At 33.0% G+C, this 26,094-nt stretch overlaps 1 protein-coding gene and 1 long non-coding RNA gene across 9 annotated transcripts in view; one reads left to right on the top strand and one right to left on the bottom strand.

The window, feature by feature from the left end:
• Positions 1–26,094, bottom strand: part of LOC145326964 (uncharacterized) — a 134,046-nt gene that overhangs the window by 96,448 nt on the left and 11,504 nt on the right. The window lies entirely within an intron of this gene.
• Positions 347–2,907, top strand: LOC145326963 (uncharacterized). The gene is made up of 3 exons (XR_013882029.1): positions 347–1,031; positions 1,364–1,433; positions 1,910–2,907. It is a non-coding gene; the product is annotated as an uncharacterized LOC145326963 (long non-coding RNA).

The following is a 26,094-nucleotide window of genomic DNA, read 5'->3' as shown; positions in this document are numbered from 1 at the left end:
CTGATCCCACAATATAAGTTTCAAGTTAGTGTGAAACTGCATTTTGATACTCCGTGCATCATTTTACCCACAAACCTGTCGCATAACTCTTTTTTAAATTTGAATCCCAAAAAAGCTTGGGTGTCTTTGATTTTTATCCTTATATAACAGTAACATGATGTCTATTTATCTATTTGTCTCAAAGGATCTCGCTAAATGCTAGACAGATATGTTTTTTCTTTACATTAAAGCTTTATATACATATGTCCTGGCCATGTTTATTAAGATATATAAGTTTTTAAGTTTCAAAGGGTTAGGGTGAAAAACATAATCAAGATAATAAAAAAAAATGTTTGTATTTTTAGGTTTTTTATTTTTGACCTTTTAAAGGCCCGGAAATGCAAATGAAAAGACAAAATTTGAAAAAAATCTTGCATATATTTTTTTTTAACAAAGACGACATTTATATTATCCTTATGTCTTCTTATTGGCGCATACAATTCTACATACAATTGGCGCTTTCTGATTGGTTGAAACGCGCCGACGCTAGCAGACAAAAACAGAGAAAAACAACAACATTCAAATCAGCACCAAACAACGGAAGCAAAACAATCCATTATTGTGAATTATAAACATTTAAAACAAACAAATAAATGTTAATTATCTTTATATAAAATAGTGAAAATGAAAACTCGATATAAGTGTTCCAAATATAACCCAATTGGTGAAAAATTAAAGAATACTAGGCCTCCTATGTTTAGTGAAATTTTGAAACTTTCAAACTATTATCAAAATCCAAATTTGAATGAACGTAATATTGTTAAAAATTATGTTATCCCCGATATTATGGAAAAATGGAGTAAAGTACACAATAATCTACCACTAAAATCTGAAAAAAAAACATTGTTCTTTCTTTATGTAATTTCTTAAGTAGTGTGAAATGCTGCCGATTTAAGAAAGCAACAAAAAAAGATTGCAGCTGTCGATGCCCAACTAATACGAGTGTTTAATGTAACTACATGTTCTTGTGGTCACCCAGAGATAATTTGGAGGTAGGAAAAATTAAAAACATTATTCTAGTATCGCTTCAAAACTGATTAATATCCGGTTTTAAGCTATACTAAAAAATTATTTCTAGCATCTATTGTTTTTAGTTTTCTACAAATTTAAAAGTTACAATGTTAAAAATAACTATTCCAATATAGCTATTAGCTTCGAGACCAATTAATATACACTGTATTTCCTTGGAAAGTTGTCTATATTACTAGGTATGCAACAAATAATTACTCTCTTAATATTCTATTACTTACCTATTTAAATCATAAGTTTGTTAATTAAAACAAGGATTAATTTGATAAAAAAATGAATCTTTTTTATATTTCAGTAAGCCAACAGCTAAGTGTCCAGCTGAACAACACTCTCATGTTGCATGCAATTGTCCAGCCGCCAGTAAGGTTAGAAAATTAATTAATAAACTTTTTAAAAAGTTAAATCTTGTGCGAGAAAAGTTGCTTTAAGTTTAACTATTCCTTATCCTTGAACCTTTCTCAAACAAGCATTGCAGAGAATTAGCATCTAATAAAAAAACTATTTCCAGTCAGGGGGGAGAGGACATTTGCTGTTTATTAAACTAGTCCCCAAAGTTTTATAATAACGTTTTCATATTCGTTATTTTTAACTTTTATAAAATTTTGATTGTTTTGTCTTTAAGTATAGTGTCCAAACGTTTCAACTACTTATAGTAATTTACAGAGGGGTTAATTTGTGTGTCATCATTGAGGTTTTGCATAAATTTATATGTCAATGTCAAAGAAATTATGCAAAACAATGCAATATAATAATTTCAATACTAGTTTAAGACTGTACTTTATTAAAGAAACCGATTGCATACCTAAATTCTATGGAAAATTTTAATAGTTTTACTTTTTAGATTCCAAGTTCTGATACTGAATAAATGAAGAAGATTTTAAATCCAAATGGTCCCCCTAGTGATCTGTGCTTCGGAACTGTGGACATTAAAGAAACTAAGAGGGGTGAATCTATTATAAAGAAAAAAATAACTAAAGAGGTTAATTAAAAAAGAAAATAGTTAAGTGACAATGATCAAAGTGACACAGATAGCTCTAAAATTAGAAATAAAGACAAACGAACAATAACACTTGTAGAGGTGTCAGAACATAATTAATAGAACATTAATTTGTAAGTCTATACAGATTTTACCAACCGTGATGGACAGACATTCAGACGGACTGACTCTAATTATTAAAAAGCTTCGCCTACCTACCAATCTGAATTGTCCTTTATCATTTGATTAATATAATACTTTCATTTCATGATGTAGGACGTTAATATCCAAAGTAGTGCAGCTAAAGAAATAATTTTAATTGTTTTTAGCACCATTCTTATTAAATTAAGTAAATACTAGCGGCTACGCCCCTAGAGGCCTCTAGGGAAACATGAGTGGGGGGGGGGTTGACCCTCCCTCCCATTTTTATTTTAAGATTTAAAAAGAAAAGTATTTTTTTTTCTTATTGGGGGGGGGGTTAAATTTGTATTAGGAGGGTTGAGTTAACCTACCACAAAATAGTTAAAACCTTCCCGGGACCTATAAGAAGCTTAACTGTTAAGGAGAACCATATTGGTTCAGCTGTTGGAAAGATTCTTTGCTACAGACAAAAAAGCTTGTTATTTTTTAGACTAAAATTTGCTGAAAAATTTATTTTTATTTAAAGGTAATAAAATTGACGGTTAGATGGACTTTTTCTATTAATAAAGAGCACCTGAAAATTTTTTTGTGATAAAAGAAAATATAATTTATTTAATTGTTGAATGACATTTGGCATGGAATATTGTTTTGAATGACAGTTTAATATTCTTTTAACATTGATTGTTTAAATCTAATCATATATTAATAAAATCTAAAATGTACTGAATTTCTTAATTTTTCACATTTCCTAGGGTATTTTTGGAGCCATTTCCGCTTGCCGATATTGAAATTAGGGCTTAAAACTCTTCATAGAGGTTGTTAGATACCTATGTTGATTATGTTTTTGACCCTAACTATAAAGAAATCGGAAAATTTTAGAAAACTTATAAAGCTTAATGTTTATAACTATTTTGGGAAAGGGTACCTCCACAATATAAAAATTGCTCCTAACAAAAAATAACCCTCTAAAATTTTTGAAAAACTTAGATCTTAAGTGTAGTTGCGACTCTCCACCCCCCCCCCTCCCTCCCCTTCCTATCCCCAAGTGTCCCTAGAGGATTTAAGGGTACGTAGCTGCTAGTCCTTATATGGAAATAACGGGATGTATGTATATCTGTCTCTAGCAAAGGAACTCGTTATCCGCTGAACAGATGTGGTCCTTGTTTTTTTTTGTAAAACTTTAATTAAAAAATAGAGGGGATTAAATTCTAGTGCCCATAATGATTGCTGGGGGCGTAGCGTTTTTAGCATGGCAAGCATCGTTTTAGAATTAAAAAGAAAATAAATGTTTCAGTTAATAACAACCCAACAAATAATGTCTATAGCAATTTGATCAGCTGATTGGTTTTAATACTAGATGTTTTTTTAAGTAGCGCAGCTACTCTAAATCTAGGAAATAAATCTAATTTTGCTTAGAATTTACTTTTAGGTGTTTTAAACGTTGTAAATTGAAGATTTTATTTTGATAATTAACATTTTACAACAATACCCTCTATAAACTGTGAGGAAGTTTGATAAAATTACGTTTATTTAGCAAGCTTTTTTGAAAATACTTCATTATTTTTATAATTCTGACAAAATAGATTTTCTGTTTAAGTAAATAACATGGCCACAAAAAGGTTTAAGCAGTTATTGAAATATTTTATTACCATTCTTGCTAATTAAATAGTCGTTAACTATGTTTAATTTGCATTTTTTTAAAAGACAAGAAAAATATTCTACTTAAATGCTACTTTTATGAAGTTATCTTAAACCTTTTCCAAAAGTTTGTTTTATAAAAATATTTTATTTTCCATTGATTTTATTGATTATATAGGTTAAAAATATCAAAAGTATTTTTTAAAGGCTATAGATTAATTTTGATTAATTCCGATTTTTAATTTTTTTAATTTTTTTCAAATCTGAAAGAATATGCCTGTCTTTTTAAAGAATAGATTATATAAAAAAACTAAATTAAACATATTCAGGCTATCAAAAAGTTAAAAATATTATTTTTTTACTATTAAATCGCTAATTTTTAAAATCATTAGATTTTAAGCTTATTTTGCATGGAAACACACTTTTTCAGTCATTTCTTCTCAACAATGGATCTTAAATGATTATTACTGAAAACTTTTATGAAAATGTTATTAACCAAAACTTCAAATAAAGGAAATAATTGCCGTTTGCAAAATGTGTGCAAAAAGTTGCCAATATCTCGTTAGAAGGGACTTAATGGATTTTAATTTTTACTGCTTACGACTTAGTGGACTATAAACTATTAGAAAAGTATCACTTCAAGGTGGAATTTTAAGAGTCAAATTTTTTTCTTTTAAAATTCGCAGTGCTTATTACAGGGATATTCATGTTTTGGGGCATAATTTCCTTATTTATTGACTGATTTTAGTAATTGATGTATCCCTGAACAGAAAATGAAAATAAGGAGGAGGGGGGCCAGTAAAAGGTTTTAATTTTGCGCAAAATTAAAACCTTTTACTGGCCCCCCTCCTCCTTATTTTCATTTTCTGTTCAGGGATACATCAATTACTAAAATCAGTCAATAAATAAGGAAATTATGCCCCAAAACATGAATGTCCCTGTAATAAGGTTTCCCCTCTGGTATACTGGATTTTCTTGATTTACCTCACTCAACTTTCTGGCGTGTTGTACAGTGAAAAAACTACCCCCCCCTTATTTTTTATTTTCTTCAAAATTAAGGGGGGGGTTAAGTCTTTGCCTTGCTGAGCTTTTTTCCTCCTTGCCGTTTTCCAGACATTAAAAAACTACCCCCCCCTTATTTTTGATTTTTGTCAAAACTAAGCGGGGGGGGGGGGGGGGTTTCGGTGCTCCAGTCTACCACATGTAAGCAAGTACCAAAATTTCTTATAATGCGATAGGAGACATTTATTTTCAGAGTGGTCCAGAGTGGTTTTAATCCAGCAGAAGTGAATTAAATTCAGCGCAATACTGAAGTTTATGCAAATAGAATAGGGAAGAAAATTCACACAAGCATTATATGATTCTAATGGATTGAATTTGTGAATGTTAGTGTGATGTAAGAAGCATGTCTAAACTAATTAAATGTTTATGCAAATGTTAATAATTTGTCAGGAATAACGCAAGAGGGTGCCACCGGAAAACAACAAAAATTTGGATTGCATAAAATACAAAGCCCCATTGGGAGGGGCCGCTGGTTCAGTAAAAAGTTATTTTTAAAAGTTTGAGGTCTCAATTGAGACGGTTTTGAAACTTGATCAAGGACTTCCAAGGTTTTTAGTGGGGATAAATGAAGGGTTTAAAAGTTTTGTGGGGGGGGGGGGTAGTCTAATGTATTTATTTATTAAAAGACTTCGAAGGGGTGTGAAATTATGTGTTTCAATGTTTGAAGGGGATAAACACCCCCTTACCACGCCCCACCTCTCTCCCCTTGGACATTCATGTTCCTTGTTCATGGGACATTGTTTCTAGACAGGCTTATTAAAATCTTAATAATTTTTGCTGATTTTAAATTTTTACAGCTTTGGATAAACCTAGATATTGCAACGTAAAGCGTTAAGAGTTTATACATTACTGAATTTACTTACATGATAAGATTAAGCAAAGATACTCTATAACTATTTAGTAGGTCCGTAAGTCCGATTAATAATAAATCAAAGTAAGTTACTTAAAATAACAGTATCTTCATTATTTATTAATATTTAAACTTTAATAGTTATTTATAGCATCGTATTATAGACAGCTTTCCGCGGTTATCAAAGGAAAAAAATTTAAGATTAATTCCAGAGGGGCCGAATGCTATACATGATTTTCCAGTATGGCTTAGAACTGGTTCTAATTCAGCAGATATACATCGGTTTCGATGTCATACTGACAATAACTTTAAAATACAGAATAGTAAAAGTGGAGTTTGGAAATCGCGGTATGTACCTATTATTACATACGGATATAGGGTGGTTTCTTTGGTCTGTGTGTCATAGTAATATGACAGCACAGTAAGAAAGTATGCCAGACTGAAATCCTACTGTTAATCAATGATTTTGAATAACTTTGGGGACCTTTGTCTTACTCACGGAGATACATTACTCAAATAATAACCACCCCCGGTGAGAAACATATATTGGGGGAATAATATGGCTAAAAAAGAGAGAGAGAGAGAGAGAGAGAGAGAGAGAGAGAGAGAGAGAGAGAGAGAGAGAGAAAGAGAAATATTTCTGAATACTTTGAGTAAATAAACAAAGATGACAACATCCATAAGTAGCAATAAAAATATCTACATCAGGAAAAAGTAAAATATGAAATTTCAATTGTAAAGGGAAATATCATATGTCTATCTTTAATAGAAGCCGAGAAAATTATTAACTCCACATAAACATTAGTCAACGAATCCAAACTTTTCAAAATACTTGTATTCTTTGTATTCTACAATGTTTTACCATGAATATTAATCAATTTTGTCTTATCCCTTAAGATCCCTGGTATCCTTATACTAAAGTAACAGGATGTCTGTTTGTGTGTTTGTAGAAGGATCTCGCTAACCACTGAACCGATCGGATTCTCCTTAACAGGGTAGGTTTATAACTATCCCAAGAGAAATCGACCCTCGAATAAAATTACCCCCCCCTTTTTTTAAAATCTAGAATAATAAATTAGGTTGTTAAATTCGAATTTCCCTCCTCAAGTCCTCTAGAGGCCTCTAGGCGAGTAGCCGTTAGTAAATAGATAATATGTGTAAATGATTAATTCTTGTGATTTAGTCATACATAATTAAATTATCTAAGAAATTACTGACAAGCCTTTTATTAATGTGGGAATAGTTATTTATTGCATCGTGTTATAGACAACTTTTCGCGGATAATAAAATTAAAAATAACAATATTGAAATTTGTTTTGTTAGCCCCAAGGGGCAGAAGGCCCGGTCTAACAAAACTGGTATTATTCCTATGATTTTTATATTAATATTAGTAGATAATTGTTTGTAATTCGACGCTATACATGATCTTTTAGTAACTTTATAAATGAAATTGTTTTTTTGAAAACTAATGTCTTTTTTAATTAAAAATTTTGTGAACAGACATACAAACCTCATATAATGTCCATTAATTGCTCTAGTAACCGGTTATTAGCCAAACAGAAAAATCATGAATAGCAAAGTATAACAGACAATTTTCCACAAATATTGAAAAATCATAAAATTAATACCAATTTTGTTAGCCCCCAAAGCATAAGGCTCGGGCTAACAAAACTGGTTCACATCTAATATTTTTTTATTTTAATATCCACGGGAAGTTGTTTACAATACGATGCGATAAATAACTATTCTGATACTTAAAACGGTGACTAAACTAAACAAATCTGAAGAAAAGTGGCTGAGATAGTAGAAAAGACAGAAACACACCATACAACTTTGACAGATAGACATTCAATTACTGAGCTGGATCTTTAAATCATTTTAGTGGTGAGCCAGATCGGGGTGAGCCAACTTTCCACAAATGAGAGCACAGCATTTTCTGAAATGCCGCGCTATGATTGGCTGGAATTCGGCTCACCCCGATCTGGCTCACCACTAAAATGATTTAGATCCAGCTCTGTATACAACGACTGAAAAAGTTATTTGTTTACCTATCTGAAAAAAATGAAAATCGTCTAAGATATGGTAAAGGGAAATGGTAAATGAATATTAAAACACGTAGCAGGACAAAGTGTCTCAAAAATCAGCCATGGGACGTCATGAAAACGAGTGATTATCCTATCCATCTCTTTTTCAGGGGTTTTCTTTCCCTTTTTTCCTCTCATCTACCTAATTTTTATGACGTCAATTATCTAATTTTTGAGACACTTTGTACTTTGTACTTAAAATACATATACAAACTTATTGGAGATCATTGTTTTGAAGGTTCTGGGGCCAATACAAATAAGTAACTTTACAAAAAGTCTAAAAAATCAGCCATGTGACGTCATAAAAATGAGGTGGATGAGGGGAGAAGTGGGGAAGAAAACCCCTAAAAGGAGATGGATAATCCCTCATTTATAACGTCACATGGCTGATTTCTGAGAAATTTTTAAAAGTTACTACAAATAACAAGGTAGTTTTTCATTATAAAATTTTATTAGTTGAAAAGGTAAAACTATAGAACCGCCTGACTCCATCTCTACATATATAGTGACATTTGAAAAGGATACTTTGAAAGTAACAAACAGACCTGCTTTCTGTAATTTAATAAAAGCTTCTTTGTTAATAATAGGTATAAAATATATCTCGAGTATATTCTAATGCTATAAGGGTTAGGCAGTTGATATTTTTTACTTTTTCTTAATAAAACTTAAATGTGGAGTGTTGGGTCCTCCTTACCTTAAGTGCCCCTAAAGGGTTTAGGGGCGTAGCTGCTAGAATATGTATACACTATTAAGAAAAGCATGCCAATAGTTTATCAATTACAGCAAAGCACACCAAAACTTTGACAAGTTAAGCAGAGCATGCTAATATTTTGACAAGTAAAGCTGAGCAGGCCAATATTTTGATAAGTGAAGCAGAGCATGCCAAAACAGCGATATTGTCTTCATCTGCTTAACTTGATTCTAGGTCTGTAATTTAAATGGTTAGATAGTCTCTAGGATGCTTACTAAATTACCACTAATTTAAGCTAAGATTTTTGTGGATACAACAAAGTAAAAGTAACCTTGTCTTTTAATCATCGCTTTAGCTAATTTTTAAAGAGAAGAAAAATATTTGCACCACCCAACTATTTATAATGTTTGGTCGCGTGGCAGTTAAGTGGGAAGCTTAATAATCATCATTTAACATTTGCATATAACAATCCATTTAATAATAATAACAACAAGGATGATAATGTCTTTGCAGGCGAAGCTTAATATTTAAAACAGTGTAATAAACCATAAAAATTGATGTAAATAAGTCGTATAATTTCTCCAAAAATACATGTTTCTTAAAAAAGGATTAACCAAATTTTCACTAGATTAACAAAAGCTTTCCTGTAAAGAAAAATCAATTAAATAATAACTATTAAAATATTTTAGTATTTAAATAAATAGACAAACATCCCAACTTTAGGACCACATACCAAAACAAGGATGACAACATCCATAAAAGCGAAGCTCTGAAATGGAAGGACAAACGAATATTAACACTTGCAGATTGTCAGAACTGAATGCATCAGTACAAACAATATTGTAAGTAAATTTGTTACAAAACTGCATAAATAGATGATACTGTTTAAGGACATACTTACATCTTTGGGACTTTGTGTTTATAGAGATGTTTAGCTTATAACATTGTACCTTGTTATAATAGGAATCAGTTTTTAAAAAATCAGAAGAATCGGATAATTTTAACATACACAAATTTGCAGGGATAAGGGATGGGAAACGTAGGAAAATATTATTTCAGGCCTATTTCAAGCCTAGGCCTAATAAACCAGTTTTGGGATGGCGCAGTGGTTCGTCCTAAACGCTAATGAAAAAGCTGTGTGTGTGTGTGTAGATAAAGTAAAGAATCAAATTCAGGTAGCTAGTTTAAAGTAAAAAACATAACTTTTTATAAACCTATATATTAATGGCTTTTGTTAAAATGAAGTTTTTTCTCTCCCAAAATTTTTTTATTTTTTACTTTGGTAATTTGAACTGTCAGAAAGCTATCGTTGGGTTTCCCTCAGACAGATTTTAGTTTGTATTATTTGCATTTTTATTGATGATTAAAAATTTTATTTGAAAATTTCATTGCTAATTAAAATTCAAAATAAATAAATAAATATGCACTTGGGTAACATTCTATCAAGTTCTTTGGATACTATAATGTAATGATATATCTGTACTGTGTTGTATTGTACAAAAATTAGGGTTAAGGTGTTGTATCAATTCCGTATTAAATTTTTAAAATTCAAAATACAACATCTAATTTATAAACTACCAAATGAAAATTCGTATTTACCTTCTTTCCAAAAAAATAATCCTGTTATTTTTGTTTTTCTATATGGCCCTTTTTTAATGTTTAACTCTAAGCAGATTTAATAATTAAACTAATATGATCTAACACCATTTATATTTATTTTTTCGTAGCAGACAAATCATTATTTTTTCTAGAATTGTCTGCTTCTAAAATTTCCGCCAATTGGTGATTGGTTGATACAAAACAAGCCCAAATCACAGAACACTATTGGTTTAGAGCGGTAGCCAATATGAGCCGTCCGCCAGTAAGGTCATTAAATTAGGCAAATGGTAAAAGTTGCATGATCCCTTTCAAAACCAGGCCGAGACCTAATTTATGGCCAGGTTTCCTATCCCTTATCCCTGCAAATTTGTTGTCAAAAAAGTTAAAAATCAACATGTTTTAAATGGACATACGGACATTCTGGTATTGATTATATAGTTGCGACGCTTTCTAAATTGTACCTAACTACTACAGAAATCGATAGGACAATTCTAACCTGTTTAAAGAACGAAAAGAGCTAACCGTGACATACGGACGGACGGACGGACAGACCGACCCGAATTATAGAAAGCTTCGCATTTAAAGACATGAAATTATATTAACAAGGAACAATATGAGCCGTGCATATAAAAATATAAATGTACAAAAATGATCTCCTCAATAAATCATACTTTGTATTTATAACAAATAGATGTAACTTACACAGTCAGGGCTATAGGGATACCACTTTAGAGGATAAATTAATCTTCCCTCCATTTTTAAATTGCAAATTCTACCTTTATTACCTGGTTAACATTGGGGGAAGATAATATTTTAACTATCATAGCTCCCTCTCTCCCTGCATATAATAATAAAAGGACACTTAATAGTAAAGTAGAGATCTATGTAAATTCTACAGTACTCTCAAGGTATAATAATTTGGAGTTAAATTGTTATACATTCCCAATTATGATAAACATAATTATTCCTACTGTAGAAAAAATTATTGGATGAAAACTAGTTTAGAACCAACCAACCAAGCAAAATTTTATGATAGTTATTTCTCGCAACTTATCATAAACAGCTTTTCGCGGATATAAAAATGTACAATTATAAGATTAAAAACTGCTTTTAGCCCCAAGATGCTGAAGGCACGGGCTAAAAAACGTGTTTTAATCTTATTATTGTATATGTTATATTCGTAGAAAACTGGATGTAATACGATGCTAGACAACATTTTTTCCTTATGGCTGAGAAACGGTTCTAATCAACCGGATATTGATCGATTTCGAATGAATACGAGAATAGTTATTTCTCGTATCGTATTATAGAATGTACAATTATAAGATTAAAACTAGTTTTTTTAGCCCCGTGGTGCCGAATGCTAGACATAGTTTTTTCTATTCATGAGAACCGGTTCCTATCCACCGGATTCAAATGAATACGAGAAAAGTACTTAAAGTTTTTGAGCCAAACTTTTGGCTCTAGTGTAATTTACACTCCAATGTCTCCTAGCTCACTGAAATATTATTTATAATATTTATATTGTACTTTTACCTTTTGTTTCCAAAACTTTCCTTTATTAATTTTTAGATGAATATTTTGAGGTACCATCCTCAAACTAGTTCAAAAACCTTTCCTAGACCAATAACGATCTTCGCTGTTAAGGAAACCATTTCGGGTCAGCAGTTAGAGAGATCCCTTGCTAAACACAGATGGATAGACAAACATCCTGTTACTTTTATATAAGGATGTAAATCTTTTAAGTAAGACCGGCAGTCGGCAGCTAAACGGCAGCCAATTTTTTGGAGAATTATGATAAGCTACGCTATCAAATATATTTGAGGGAAGTCATTTAAAATAAAATGGTAAAGTTTTCCTTAATGCTAATATTTGCATATTATATAATTATATTTATTTAATCATTAATCATTTGTCTACAATAAATATTCTCATATCATCTATCTATCTATCTATCTATCTACCTATCTATCTATCTATCTATCTATCTACCTATCTATCTACCTATCTATCTATCTATCTATCTATCTCTATTATATTTATATGTTCATCTATTATTTGTCTACAATAATGATACACTTAGTTCTCTTACTATCTATTTATCTATCTATCTCTATTATATTTATATGTAGTTCTCTTACTATCTATCTATCTACCTATCTAGCTGTTTATCTGTCTAGTTGATTATCTATTTATATCTATATGTTCATTTATCATTTGTCTACAATAATTATATGTACACTTAGTTCTCTACCTATCTATCTACAGTGTGTTTTTTTTTATGAGAACTTTTTTGAAATCAATTTTACCCCACTTATAGTTATCAGAATTTAATGATTAATGGCTTATTTTCTTCGTTTTTTAAGGCAATTAATAGAACACCAAAAAAATATTTCAGTTTTTATCTAAAAAGTACCGTAAAATCTAAAATTCAAAACTTAGGTGTCAACATCTAAAACTGGTTTTAGCGCATTTTTCTTATGCCTAAATCTTCTACCCTTTGCAATAAAAAAAATTGGATTTTCTGTAGTCGAGTTTGGGGGGCCAGTACTCCCTCCCTGGTTGAGATATGACCTTCAAACTTTGATATGTTCTAGTACATGTCCCTAATAGTATCTGTATACATTTTTAGCTCTATATTTCAACTTTGAAGTGCTTAGCAGCCATTCTTGTAAAAGGTTGAATATTTGAGCATAAGAAAAATGCGCTAAAACCATTTTTAGACGTTGACACCTAAGTTTTGAATTTTAAATTTTACTGTACTTTTTAGATAAAAACTGAAATATTTTTTTGGTGTTCTATTAATTGCCTTAAAAAACGAAGAAAATAAGCCATTAATCATTAAATTCTGATAACTATAAGTGGGGTAAAATTGCTTTCAAAAAGTTCTCATAAAAAAAACACACTGTATCTATCTGATTATATATCTATCTATCTATTTATCTATTTATCTGATTATCTATCTATCTCCATTATATTTATATGTTCATTTATCATTTGTCTACAATAATTATACACTTATTTCTCTTTCTATCTATCTATCTGTCTATCTATATATCTATCTATCTCCATTATATTTATGTATTCATCTATCATTTGTCTACAATAATTATACACTTAGTTCATCTATCTATCTATCTACCTATCTATCTATCTATCTATCTATCTCCATTATATTTATATGTTCTTCTATCATTTGTCTACAATAATTATACACTTAGTTCTCATATTATCTATCTATCTGTCTATCTATAGTCCACATAGAATGAACAAAAGTTTATTTGTAAAACATCATGTTTCATGCATTAAGCAATCTTCAGTTACAATTTAATACTGACAAAAATATTAGAATTAATAGATTTTTTCAATTAAATTTAGAGGATTTTTTAAAATATTGAAATTACAAATAAACATAATTTTAAAAAAACTATCTTGAAACGGCAGTATCAGGTATCATTAGCAGCCAGGTGTTCAATCAGAAGGAACTTGTCTCTGTGTCTGCACTTGCTGTTGATCTCAGACCTCTTGTTGAGCATGGTGACGTCATTGTTGAACATGATCTTCACCTTCTCTAGGTTGCAGAGTTTGCATGCACCGGAGCCAGGGTTGTAGGTTGGTGCTTGCTGCAGGATGGACCATCTAATATCAAAATTAGTTTGATTTCGTTTTAATGACCAAATGAATGATGATAGGCTGGTTTTGTGCTCTGCATTGGCATTGTGAAAGGATGACTTGTGACCAGTAAATCTTTCTTTAAAAGTGTTACCAGTCAGGCCAATGTATGTGGCAGGTTTGACTGCATTGATGACTTCTGCTTTGTAGACCAAGGAAGACTTCAAGCACTGGCCTCCAACGGGACACACAGCTTGGCCACCACGGCAGTTGCACAATCTTGCAGGTTGAGTGTTTGCAGCAGCTGTATCTTTAAGTAAGAATTTGTTATGTCCAGCTATGATGGCTTTGATGCTAGGCATACAACAATAAGACACTTTAACTGTAGAACGGTTGAAGTACTGTTGAAGAGGTGTGTTCTTAAAATGTTTATCAATCAGTAGTAAGAATTTCCTTGCAACATTAGTTTTCACTGTTTGACAGAAAGGAGGGTTAAACCAAATAACCTTTCTTCTCCTGCACCTTGTAGTAGGATGACGTTTTTGGTTGGGTGAGTAGGTGAAGTCATCATTGTAGCCAGCTGAATTCAATGCATTTTTGAAAGGTATTTTCTCAGCTTCAAAGATCTCTCTTGAACTTGAAAGTTTGGAAATTCTACTTGAAACCATTTTGGGTATTTCTTTCTTGATGTTGGCAGGATGGTTAGATTTCGAGTTTATGTAGCTGAGATCAGTATTTGGTTTCTTAAAAGGTCGAAAAGTGTTGGCTCTCAGGTCAAAAAAGGCATCCAAAAATTCGGTGCTTGTGATATTGCATTCTATTGTTACTTTCAGTCCTAAATCTTTAAAAAGTTGAAAAACTCGTTTTCTTACTTGTTCAACCTGTGGACCAGAACCATCAAGGACAGCAAGACCATCATCTCGGTACAGACCAATTTGAGGTTGTTCAATGATGTCACCCAGCTTGCTAAGGATGTAGAGACCAACCAGTTCACAACATTCAGCACCATCAAAACTTCCCATGGTTATGTCAAAGTTTGATTGTGATTTTTTGATCCAAGGATCTTCATTCAGGTACAAAAATGTCTATCTATATATCTATCTATCTCCATTATATTTATGTATTCATCTATCATTTGTCTACAATAATTATACACTTAGTTCATCTATCTATCTATCTACCTATCTATCTATCTATCTATCTATCTCCATTATATTTATATGTTCATCTATCATTTGTCTACAATAATTATACACTTAGTTCATCTATCTATCTATCTACCTATCTATCTGTCTATCTATATATCTATCTATCTCCATTATATTTATGTATTCATCTATCATTTGTCTACAATAATTATACACTTAGTTCTCTTACTATCTATCTATCTATCTATCTATCTATCTATCAATCTATCTATTTATCTATCTACCTATCTATCTACCTATCTATATACCTATCTATCTAACTATCTATCTATCTATCTATCTATCTAACTATCTATCTATCTATCTATCAATCTATCTATCTATCTATCAATTTATCTATCTATCTACCTATCTATCTATCTACCTATCTATATACCTATCTATCTATCTATCTATCTTTACTATCTTTATATGGTCATCTATCATTTGTCTACAATAATTATACACTTAGTTCTCATATTATATGTCCATAATGTATCTATTGCTTACCTAATTTTCAAAGTTGAGGGTCTTAGATAAAACATTATCATAATTTACGCCAATTTATGACAATTTGATTTAATCAAAATGTTTAATTTAAAAACAAAGATGACAACATCTATAATTAGCGAAGCACAAACAAATCATTAATAAGTAATTGGAAAAGGAGATTTTAAAAGCTTTGTTGGGTATAATCCTTTTAGAAATATTTTTTTTCAAATTTGAAAATTTGTATCCCCCCTTTCCCTTATGACCATGGCCGAAGCGCTCGGCTCCCTTTCTATAACTTGATTAGCAGCCGATAAATTACCCTTTTTCCAAATCCACTTCTTATGGGTGGATAAACATTTGCATATAAAGAGTTGCGTTGCTACTGAAAATAGAATTAGATAGATAGAGATATTTGTAACAAGGATGTCAACATCCATAAAAGCGAAGCTTTAAAATCAGAAGGACAAACTAACAATAACTGTTTCCTAAATCATACCTAACCGATATAGGAATCATTCAGCTAAGTTTGAAACCGATAGGACAATTCCAAAATGTCTAAATTAACGAAAAGCGCTATGTGTTACGGAAGGACGTATGTACAGACCGACCCTAATTGTAGAAAAGCTTCGCTTTTAAAACTATATTCCCCTCTGTATGACTACACACAACATACTTCTTTATTTCTTCTCTTTAACTTCATAAAATTCCGCAAAACTGACAAAAATATCTAGGCTTTCCAGCATTCTAAGTAATAGAATAACGCAATGTTTGTCTGTCTATCTGTCAATTTTGATCGTTATAAATTTTCATGCATGTTTAACATTAAACAATGGTTTTAGTCTATTTAGGCTTGTATGTCACAAAAAAGCCACTCCTCCACAAAAAATTTCATATTATCTATAAGAATATTCACTGCATAGGAGAACTGGTGGTTAGGGAATTCGGGTATTGTCCTTTTCACGACATCCCTCCATAAGGAGCGATTCTTCGTATTTTTAAAATGGCTTTTTATAGGTTATTTTAGGTTAGGTTAGGTTATATTGTGTTAGGTGATTGCCCCACAGGGTTAGGTAATTGGCCCCGCAGTGTTAGAGCCCCCCGCAGGGGCTAGAAATAGGAGAAAAGCTACTGTGAAAAATGCGAAGAATCGCTCCTTATGGAGGGATGTCGTGAAAAGGACTATACCCGGGAATTCTTTTGTTACCTAAAATAGATAAAAATACAGACAGAAAGGCATTCCTGCCTTTTTTATTCTACCATGCTAAGCAGTAAAGTTTTTCTTCTAAAACTAAGTTATTAATTACTTAAGCCTTTAAAGGAAGCTTCACTTAGTCAGACAAAGTGTCTAAAAAAATCAGCCATTTGACACTTTGTCCAGCTACCTTCACATAGGTCCCGGGATTGTTTTAGGCTGTTTAACTTTTAGATTTGAGTCTTGGGATGTTTTTAGGCTGCTTTTTTGTGCCCTACCCTTCAAAATAGAGCCTTTGGATTTTAGGGGCGCATCCTCTAGTAATAATATAAAGTTTCTCTGGAAATGCTAAATTCACAGGGTGTGTGAGAGGCAATAAATCTGTGATATATTATACTCATACCATGTCAGCTTTTTAGGTACAGGAGAGGGGGGGGGGGGAAGGTGGGGTGGGGCCCTGAAGGGGAGGGGTTGCTTCGATATATGTATTTGTCAGGGATCTTAGGGATAAGACAATTGATGATTAATAAATCTGTGATATATTATACTCATACCATGTCAGCTTTTTAGGTAAGGGAGGGGGGGGGGAAGATAGGGTGGAGCCCTGCAGGGGAGAGGTTGCCTCAATATATGTATTTGTCAGGGATAAGACAATTGATGATTAATAAATCTGTGATATATTATACTCATACCATGTCAGCTTTTTAGGTAAGGGAGAAGGGGGGGGGGGGAGATGGGATGGGGCCCTGCAGGGGAGGGGTTGCCTCAATATATGTATTTGTCAGGGATAAGACAATTGGTGATTAATAAATCTGTGATATACAGTATACGTTACAAAAAATGACCGGTCTTTAAAGACCCCTAGACCCCCCTGTAATGAAGTTGTAACCCTATTTTATGTGTGTGTGTGTGATCTTTATATACATGTATGATGATGTTTGTATCAATCAATTAGACTAAAGAACATTTTCCGACATTTAGTAGACTATAAAAGAAATTATTCAAAATGAAAAAATTCAGACCCTTATTTTTTAAAGTAAATTCTACTTAAGCCCAAAAATCACATAGTAAAATTAATTTTAGCCTAGGCGTTATTCAGAGTTTTATCTCAAGCATAAAATTCTGCTTCTATAGACACCTTACTCAGCTTCATAGCTCTCATACAAGAACACAAAATCGATGAAATTTGGGCTTTGTGCCCAGGGTACCCAATTTTCAGATCTCAGCCCACAGAAGGGCTAGAAAAAAGTTCTTTAGCTTTTTGGTAATGGCATAAGGAATAAAAAAGCAGTTACAATTTGAACTCATAGTCTAAAATCACTTTAGAGTACCCTTAGAGCCCCTAATAGGCTTGAATCGAGACATTTTCGATTTTCGATTTTCAGGATTCCAGGTATGAGTCTTTGGATTGACTTTAGCTCGCTAAAAGTGGAGCTAGGGTTGAGATATTGGAGTTTAGTCTTCTTTACCCTCTCACTATGGTATCTCAGTGTACTATCCTAGCTTGGTAACTTGATATCTCAAATATCAAGGCGCTGAGACAACTTTTAGTGAGACCGTTTCGGTAGAGGTATGAAAAAATTCACTCAAAATACATAATTGGTTGATTTTTGACATTTTTAATATCTTCTTTTATAGCCTGCAAAATGTTGGTAAATGTTCTTTAATCTCATTGACCGCAACAAACACAAGCATACATATGTATAAAGAGCACACACACAAAAAATATTGTTAAAACTTTACTAGAAGGGGGGCAATAGCATTTTAAAGACCGGTCATTTTTTGTAACGTATACTGTATTATACTCATACCATGTCAGCTTTTTAGGTACGGGATTGGGGGGGGGGGGGAAGATGGGGTGGGGCCTGCAGGGGAGGGGTTGCCTCAATATATGTATTTGTCAGGGATCTTAGGGATAAGACAATTGATGATTAATAAATCTGTGATATATTATACTCATACCATGTTAGCTTTTTAGGTACGGGATTGGGGGGGGGGGGGGAGATGGGTTGGGGCCTGCAGGGGAGGGGTTGCCTCAATATATGTATTTGTCAGGGATCTTAGGGATAAGACAATTGATGATTAATAAATCTGTGATATATTATACTCATACCATGTCAGCTTTTTAGGTAAGGGATGGGGGGGGGGGGAGATGGGGTGGGGCTCTGAAGGGGAGGGGCAGCCTCAATATATGTATTTGTCAAGGATCTTAGGGATAAGAGAATTGATGATTAATAAATCTGTGATATATTATACTCATACCATGTAAGCTTTTTAGGTAAGAGAAGGGGGGGGGGTATGGGGGTGGAGCCCTGCAGGGAAGGGGTTGCCTCACTATATGTATTTGTCAGGGATCTTAGGGATAAGAACATGGACGATAGATAATATAAATCCTCAACAAAATTACCAATTTTGAAGATTTAAATAAGGTATATCCAACAAGCGAAATAAATCTCATATAATATTTGGGGGGCAGATGGAAAGGTCGTTAATTAAGGTCTCTATTGTTTCTTGGGGGGGAGGGGGAGGGGGGTTTAGTCTTCAATGACAATGAACACCGATTTGCTAAATTTCGTGTAATGACACCATAGTTTTAGGGTTTTAGGCATGGGGGTCACCTCTTCTCGTGCACGTCCTTAGTCGTCATTCTTGTATACATTGGATGTTTATAATCTTATTGAATTAATTTAATTTTTCACGCATTTTTGGTGAACGCCCTCCTTCATTGTGTGAAAATGATAAAATTATATCTATTCATCTAATCTATTCTTATGTTATCCTTTTAATTTTCCTGTTTTTATTCTTATATGGAGGCACTTGGAAAAAAATGATCCCCCTAAAAATTATTTTACTTCTTTTTCTTGAGAGGGTTGTGGTACCCTCCCCCAATATAGATAACCAATCCTATGGTCGGATTGTACCTCCACTGTTTTCCTATTGGCTGATTTAGAGGGTATGTATCTAAAATATATTTCTTATCTTGAATTGTAAGTATTTCTTCTTGTAGTCTTACATCCATATCTAATGCTTTTGTGTGAACGCTCTTTCTGGGGAATACCTTTACGTGGTGACAGGACACTCTAACCAAAATTCTTACGAGATAGTACAAAACACGATATATTAGTAAATCATTCTTTTTTTGGGATATATTATTGGTGTAAATGTTTAGACTCTGCTACGTTAAATAACCAATCATAAATCAACTTAAATATTAAATTGTCAACGAATGACAGCTTCAGGTTGACTAATATGAAGTGTTGTCTTACTACCCGCTTAAAGGTTTAAAAGCTGTCCTGGATCAATATAAAACTTTCCAAAAACAATCGGTTCAACCGTTCGCTAAATCTAAGCTGACATACAAACTTAAAGAAAGACATTTTTTTGCTTTAATATAGAGATCTTTATTTGTCACTTTGTAGAAACATCTCAAACACGAGCTGTCCACATTTGGGTTATCAGTGATTCCTAAGGTAATAAGATACATAAAAATTACAGTGGACTTTAAGACCTGTTCAGCCTGATATTATGGTGTCACATTACAGACACAGTTTAAATTTAGGATTGAAGTAAAATGATTGAAGGGTGGGTGGGAGAATTTGGACGTTTATTCTGACAGCAAATATATTTTTATTTATCTATCTATAGCGGCTACGCCTCTATAAAAATAGACGATATCAGGCCCAGTGGCGTGCGAACCGAAGGGGGCATTTGGGGCAATCGCCCCCCCCTAGCGACCAAAACGCCCCCCCCTGCCCCCCCCTAGCAACCGCCCCCCCTGCCCCCCCCTAAATGTTAAAAAATGCCCCATTTTGCCCCCCCCTGGTCAACAAAAATGCCCCTTTTTGCCCCCTACCCTACAGAAAGCAAAACTATCCCAGTTTCCATAAAAAAAGATCAAGAAATACTCAAAAAAAAAATTTTGGCGCTTCGCGCCAAACAGACAGTTACTATTCATTTAACCTTACCAAATTTTTTAATTAGTGTAGAAATTAGGTTATAATCTTTTTTCACTGAACATAACAAACCAGGTTATAGGAAGTATTTTATTTTGTATAATATAAACTTTTTACCAAAGAAATTTTGTACATCCCCAATGATGATACACAAAATTACCTTATATAGATTACAATTAGTGGATGAAATGTATGGAAACTCGACTTAATTAACAAACCAATCAAAATTCCATTAAAGTCCCCAAAGTTGTTGAGCCAACGAATAAGAAAATTTTATATGAAATATTGGGGACTAGTGTAATAAATAGCCCAAAAACCCCTCCCTCCCTGCATATTTGAAGAAAAAAATTTGCGCTTCGCTCCCTTCCAAATGGTTTCTGCTATGAAATATTGGGGACTAGTGTAATAAATAGCCCAAAACCTCTCCCTCCCTGCATATTTGAAGAAAAAAATTTGCGCTTCGCGCCCTTCCAAATGGTTTCTGCTATGAAATTTTGGGGACTAGTGTAATAAATAGCCCAAAAACCACTCCCTCCCTGCATATTTGAAGAAAAAAATTTGCGCTTCGCGCCCTTTCAAATGGTTTCCTGCTATGAAATATTGGGGACTACTGTGATAAATAGCCCAAAAACCCCTCCTCCCTGCATATTTGAAGAAAAAAAATTGCGCTTCGCGCCTTTCCAAATGGTTTCTGCTTTTTATCACAATGAAAGGACAAGTAATTTTTTTTAATTTTTTACACAGTTCATTTTATCTTTGGTTTTTATGGTACAATAGATTTTTTTGTGGATTATAATATTAAAAAAAATAAAATTTCTCGCTGATTCGAGCATCCAGTATGTAATTTACTTTGACTGTCATCACACAACATACAGGAAAAAAGATTTGTGACTTTTTCTCTCTAATATATATATTTATTTCAACAGATGCTCTTTAAATCTACTTGTCTGTATTCTTATTAATGATTTTTTGTGCTTTGCTACTTAAAGATGTTGTCATTAATCTTAATTTATCTTCTATACTATTTTTTTCGAAGATGCTTTCTAGCTCCCTTCCCTTCGGTCATTGCAGGGTGGGGAGAAGGGGTGGGGGAGAAGAGATGGGGGGGGGGAAGAGATGAGGGGGGGAAGAGATGGGGGGGAGGAGGTGGGGGATATAAATGGGAAATAGGGATGGGGGAAGGGATGGGGAAGAAGGGATAAGGACTAGGAGGCCCATAATCAAATAATCCCACCCCTTATAACGCCCTTATTTAAAATTAGTATATATAATCAAAATGCCCCCCCCTAAAGCAAAGTGCCCCCCCGGGGCACTTTGATTTAGGGGGGGGCAAAATTTAACAAAATCTTCAAAATGCCCCCCCCTAGACAAAGTGCTTTGCACGCCACTGATCAGGCCAGCGGTTTGCGAGACCTTAAGATACAGACACACAGAGATCCTGTTACTTAAAATAAGAATAACTGATATATTCATTTTTACAAATATATTTCTGTCTATCTTATTATAAATATTATTACGGTTTTTATATGTCTGAAGCCTAAGATCTTAATAAACGGTAGTTTCTCATAGGTCCCGGGAAGGTTTTTAACTATTTTCTTGGGGGGTGGGACACCCCCAACCCCCCCAAAAAATGAAAAATCCCCCCCCCCAAAAAAATTTTTCTTTTTAAAACTAAAATTAAAATAGTGGGATCGACTACCCCCCCCCCCCCCAAAAAAAAAAAATTCCCCCCCCCCCCAAAATTTTTTTTTATAAAATCTAAAATACGAAAAATTGGTTTGATTAAACCTCTTGGGGCAAAGCCCCTAGAGGCTAGGGGCGAAGCCGCTAGTATCTATAATACAAAGTAGAACGATGTCTGTCTGTCTGTCTGTCTGTTTGTTTGTAGCGAAGGATCTCGTTAACCGCTGAACCGATCGGGTTCTCCTTAACAGGGTAGCTTCTCATAGTTCCCGGGAAGGTTTTTAACTATTTTCTTGGGGGGTGGGACACCCCCAACCCCCCTAAAAATAAAAAATACCCCCCCCAAATAAAAAAATTTCTTTTTAAAACTAAAATTAAAATAGTGGGGTCGACCACCCCCCCCCCAAAAAAAAAAAATTACCCCCCCCCAAATTTTTTTTTTTAAATTTTCTTTTAGATCTAAAATACGAAAAATTGGAACACAGTAATAGTGTCTGACTGTTATGACGTAACAAAAAAAATTAGCCAATGAGAGGCCGTTATTGACCAGTGGTAAAATTTATAGTGGCCTCTCATTGGCTAATTTTTTTTGTTACGTCATAATCAGTCAGACACTATTATTGTGTTCGAAAAATTGGTTTGATCAAACCTCTTGGGGCAAAGCCCCTAGAGGCTAGGGGCGAAGCCGCTAGTATACTTATAAAGACACAACCCAATCTTTCCCGACTTTGTATAATTTTTGAGGAACACGATTCCAGTGACGTCATATTTTTCTTTCCCAAAAAGGGAAAGGGGGGAAGAAAAAAAGAGATGGGAGAAAATGGGGTTTTCCCCATCTCTTTTGAAGAGATTTTCTTCCCCCCTTCCCTTTTTCGGGAAAGAAAAATATGACGTCACTGGAATCGTGTTCCTCAAAAATTATACAAAATCGGGAAAGATTTGGTTGTGTCACTTATAAACCTTAGTCTATAAACAGCTTCATTGCAAAGGAGAACCTTAGCGGCCCCGAGGCTAGCGAGACCTAGAGCCACTGATAACCTGTTATTTTACATAAAGATATATTGATACTAGAGTTGGCTCGATATAACTATCTCGCTATTGGCTAGTTACCTATTATGATCTTATAGAACAATTTTGTTTTCACCCTATAAATAGAAAATATAGAAAAAAAATTTTAAGATAAGATAATTTTCTTGGAAAATACTTGCCCAAATTTATTTTACATTTCTTAAAATCTTTATAATGTATTGGCATGATTTAATAACCCATTTAAAATTTAATTTACTAACCTTTATAAACTGAAATTTAATTCATACACTTTATTTCACTCTCTCTTTATATTTAAATCAAATATGTTTTTGAAAACATGTTGTGTTCATCACAACATGTTGTAACATAAACAGAGGTAGGTTCTTATAAAAAGAATGCTGTGTTAATGCAGAGAAGGAAAAGAAAGGTGAGGGCAAGGGGAAATATTTTATTTCAATCTTGTATACTTTGGCATTTAAACTGAAACTATAAAACATATATATATGTCTTATGATTATATGGCTCTTTTGGTTAAGGCATTAGGTTTCAGATATCAAGTTTCAACTGGTGTGGTTCAGGACCCACCACTGAAACAATATTTTGTTCAATCTTAAATACTTTGACATTTAAAATAAGACTGTTGAACAAATACATATTTCTCATAATGAAATAGCTCTTTTGGTTAAGGCATCAGGTTTCAGATGTCTAGGATGGTGGTTCAAGACCCACCATTGAAACAATATTATTTTCAATCTTATATACATTGGCATTTAAAAAAAGACTGTAAAACATATATATATATATGTTTCATGCTGAAATAGCTCTTTTGGTTAAGACATCAGATTTCAGATGTCAAGGAGGGTGGTTCGAGACCCACAGCTGAAACAATATTTTTTTCAAGGTTATATACTTTGGCATTTAAATCGAGACTATAAAACATATATTTACGTCTTATACTTTGACATTTAAAATGAGACTGTTGAAAACATACATATTTCTCATGATGAAATAGCTCTTTTGCTTAAGGCGTCAGATTTCAGATGTCAAGGAGGGTGGTTCAAGACACATCACTAAAACAATATATTTTCAATATTATATACTTTGGCACTTAAAATAAGACTGTTGAACACTCACATATGTCTCATGCTAAATTAGCTCTTTTGGTTAAGACAACAGGTTTCAGATGTCAAGGATGGTGGTTCAAGACACACCACTGAAACAATATAATTTTCAATATTATATACTTTGGCATTTAAAATAAGACTATTGAACTCTCAGATATGTCTCATGCTAAATTAGCTCTTTTGGTTAAGGCAACAGGTTTCAGATGTCAAGGATGGTGGTTCAAAACACACCACTGAAACAATATAATTTTCAATATTATATACTTTAACATTTAAAATAAGACTGTTGAACACAAAGATTTGTCTCATGCTAAATTAGCTCTTTTGGTTAAGGCAACAGGTTTCAGATGTCAAGGATGGTGATTCAAGACACACCACTGGAACAATATAATTTTCAATATTATATACTTTGGCATTTAAAATAGGACTGTTGAAAACACACATAAGTCTCATGCTAAATTAGCTATTTTGGTTAAGGCAACAGGTTTTAGATGTCAAGGATGGTGGTTCAAGACACACCACTGAAACAATATAATTTTCAATATTATATACTTTGGCATTTAAAATAAGACTGTTGAACACAAGAACATTTATCTCATGCTAAATTAGCTCTTTTGGTTAAGACAACAGGTTTCAGATGTCAAGGATGGTGATTCAAGACACACCACTGGAACAATATAATTTTCAATATTATATACTTTGGCATTTAAAATAAGACTGTTGAAAAATCACATATGTCTCATGCTAAATTAGCTCTTTTGGTTAAGACAACAGGTTTCAGATGTCAAGGATGGTGTTTCAAGACACACCACTGAAACAATATAATTTTCAATATTATATACTTTGGCATTTAAAATAAGACTGTTGAACACAAACATATGTCTCATGCTAAATTAGCTCTTTTGGTTAAGGCAACAGGTTTCAGATGTCAAAGATGGTGGTTCAAGACACACCACTGAAACAATATTATTTTCAATATTATATACTTTGGCATTTAAATAAGACTGTTGAACTCTCAGATATGTCTCATGCTAAATTAGCTCTTTTGGTTAAGGCAACAGGTTTCAAATGTCAAGGAGGGTGTTTCAAGACACACCACTGAAACAATATAATTTTCAATATTATATGCTTAGGCATTTAAAATAAGACTGTTGAACACTCAGATATGTCTCATGCTAAATTATGTCTTTTGGTTAAGACAACAGGTTTCAGATGTCAAGGATGGTGGTTCAAGACACACCACTGAAACAATATAATTTTCAATATTATATACTTTGGCATTTAAAATAAGACTGTTGAACATTCACATATGCCTCATGCTAAATTAGCTCTTTTGGTTAAGACAACAGGTTTCAGATGTCAAGGATGGTGGTTCAAGACACACCACTGAAACAATATTATTTTCAATATTATATACTTTGGCATTTAAAATAAGACTGTTGAAAACTCACATATGTCTCATGCTAAATTAGCTCTTTTGGTTAAGGCAACAGGTTTCAGATGTCAAGGATGGTGGTTCAAGACACACCACTGAAACAATATAATTTTCAATATTATATACTTTGGCATTTAAAATAAGACTGTTGAACACAAGAACATTTATCTCATGCTAAATTAGCTCTTTTGGTTAAGACAACAGGTTTCAGATGTCAAGGATGGTGATTCAAGACACACCACTGGAACAATATAATTTTCAATATTATATACTTTGGC

This window comes from Acartia tonsa, chromosome 8 (assembly GCF_053477335.1).
Source record: "Acartia tonsa isolate MP-2025a chromosome 8, ASM5347733v1, whole genome shotgun sequence".
Lineage (NCBI taxonomy): Eukaryota > Metazoa > Arthropoda > Copepoda > Calanoida > Acartiidae > Acartia > Acartia tonsa.
The sequence above is the reverse complement of the archived record's forward strand: the minus strand, read 5'-3'. Positions and strand labels throughout refer to the sequence as shown.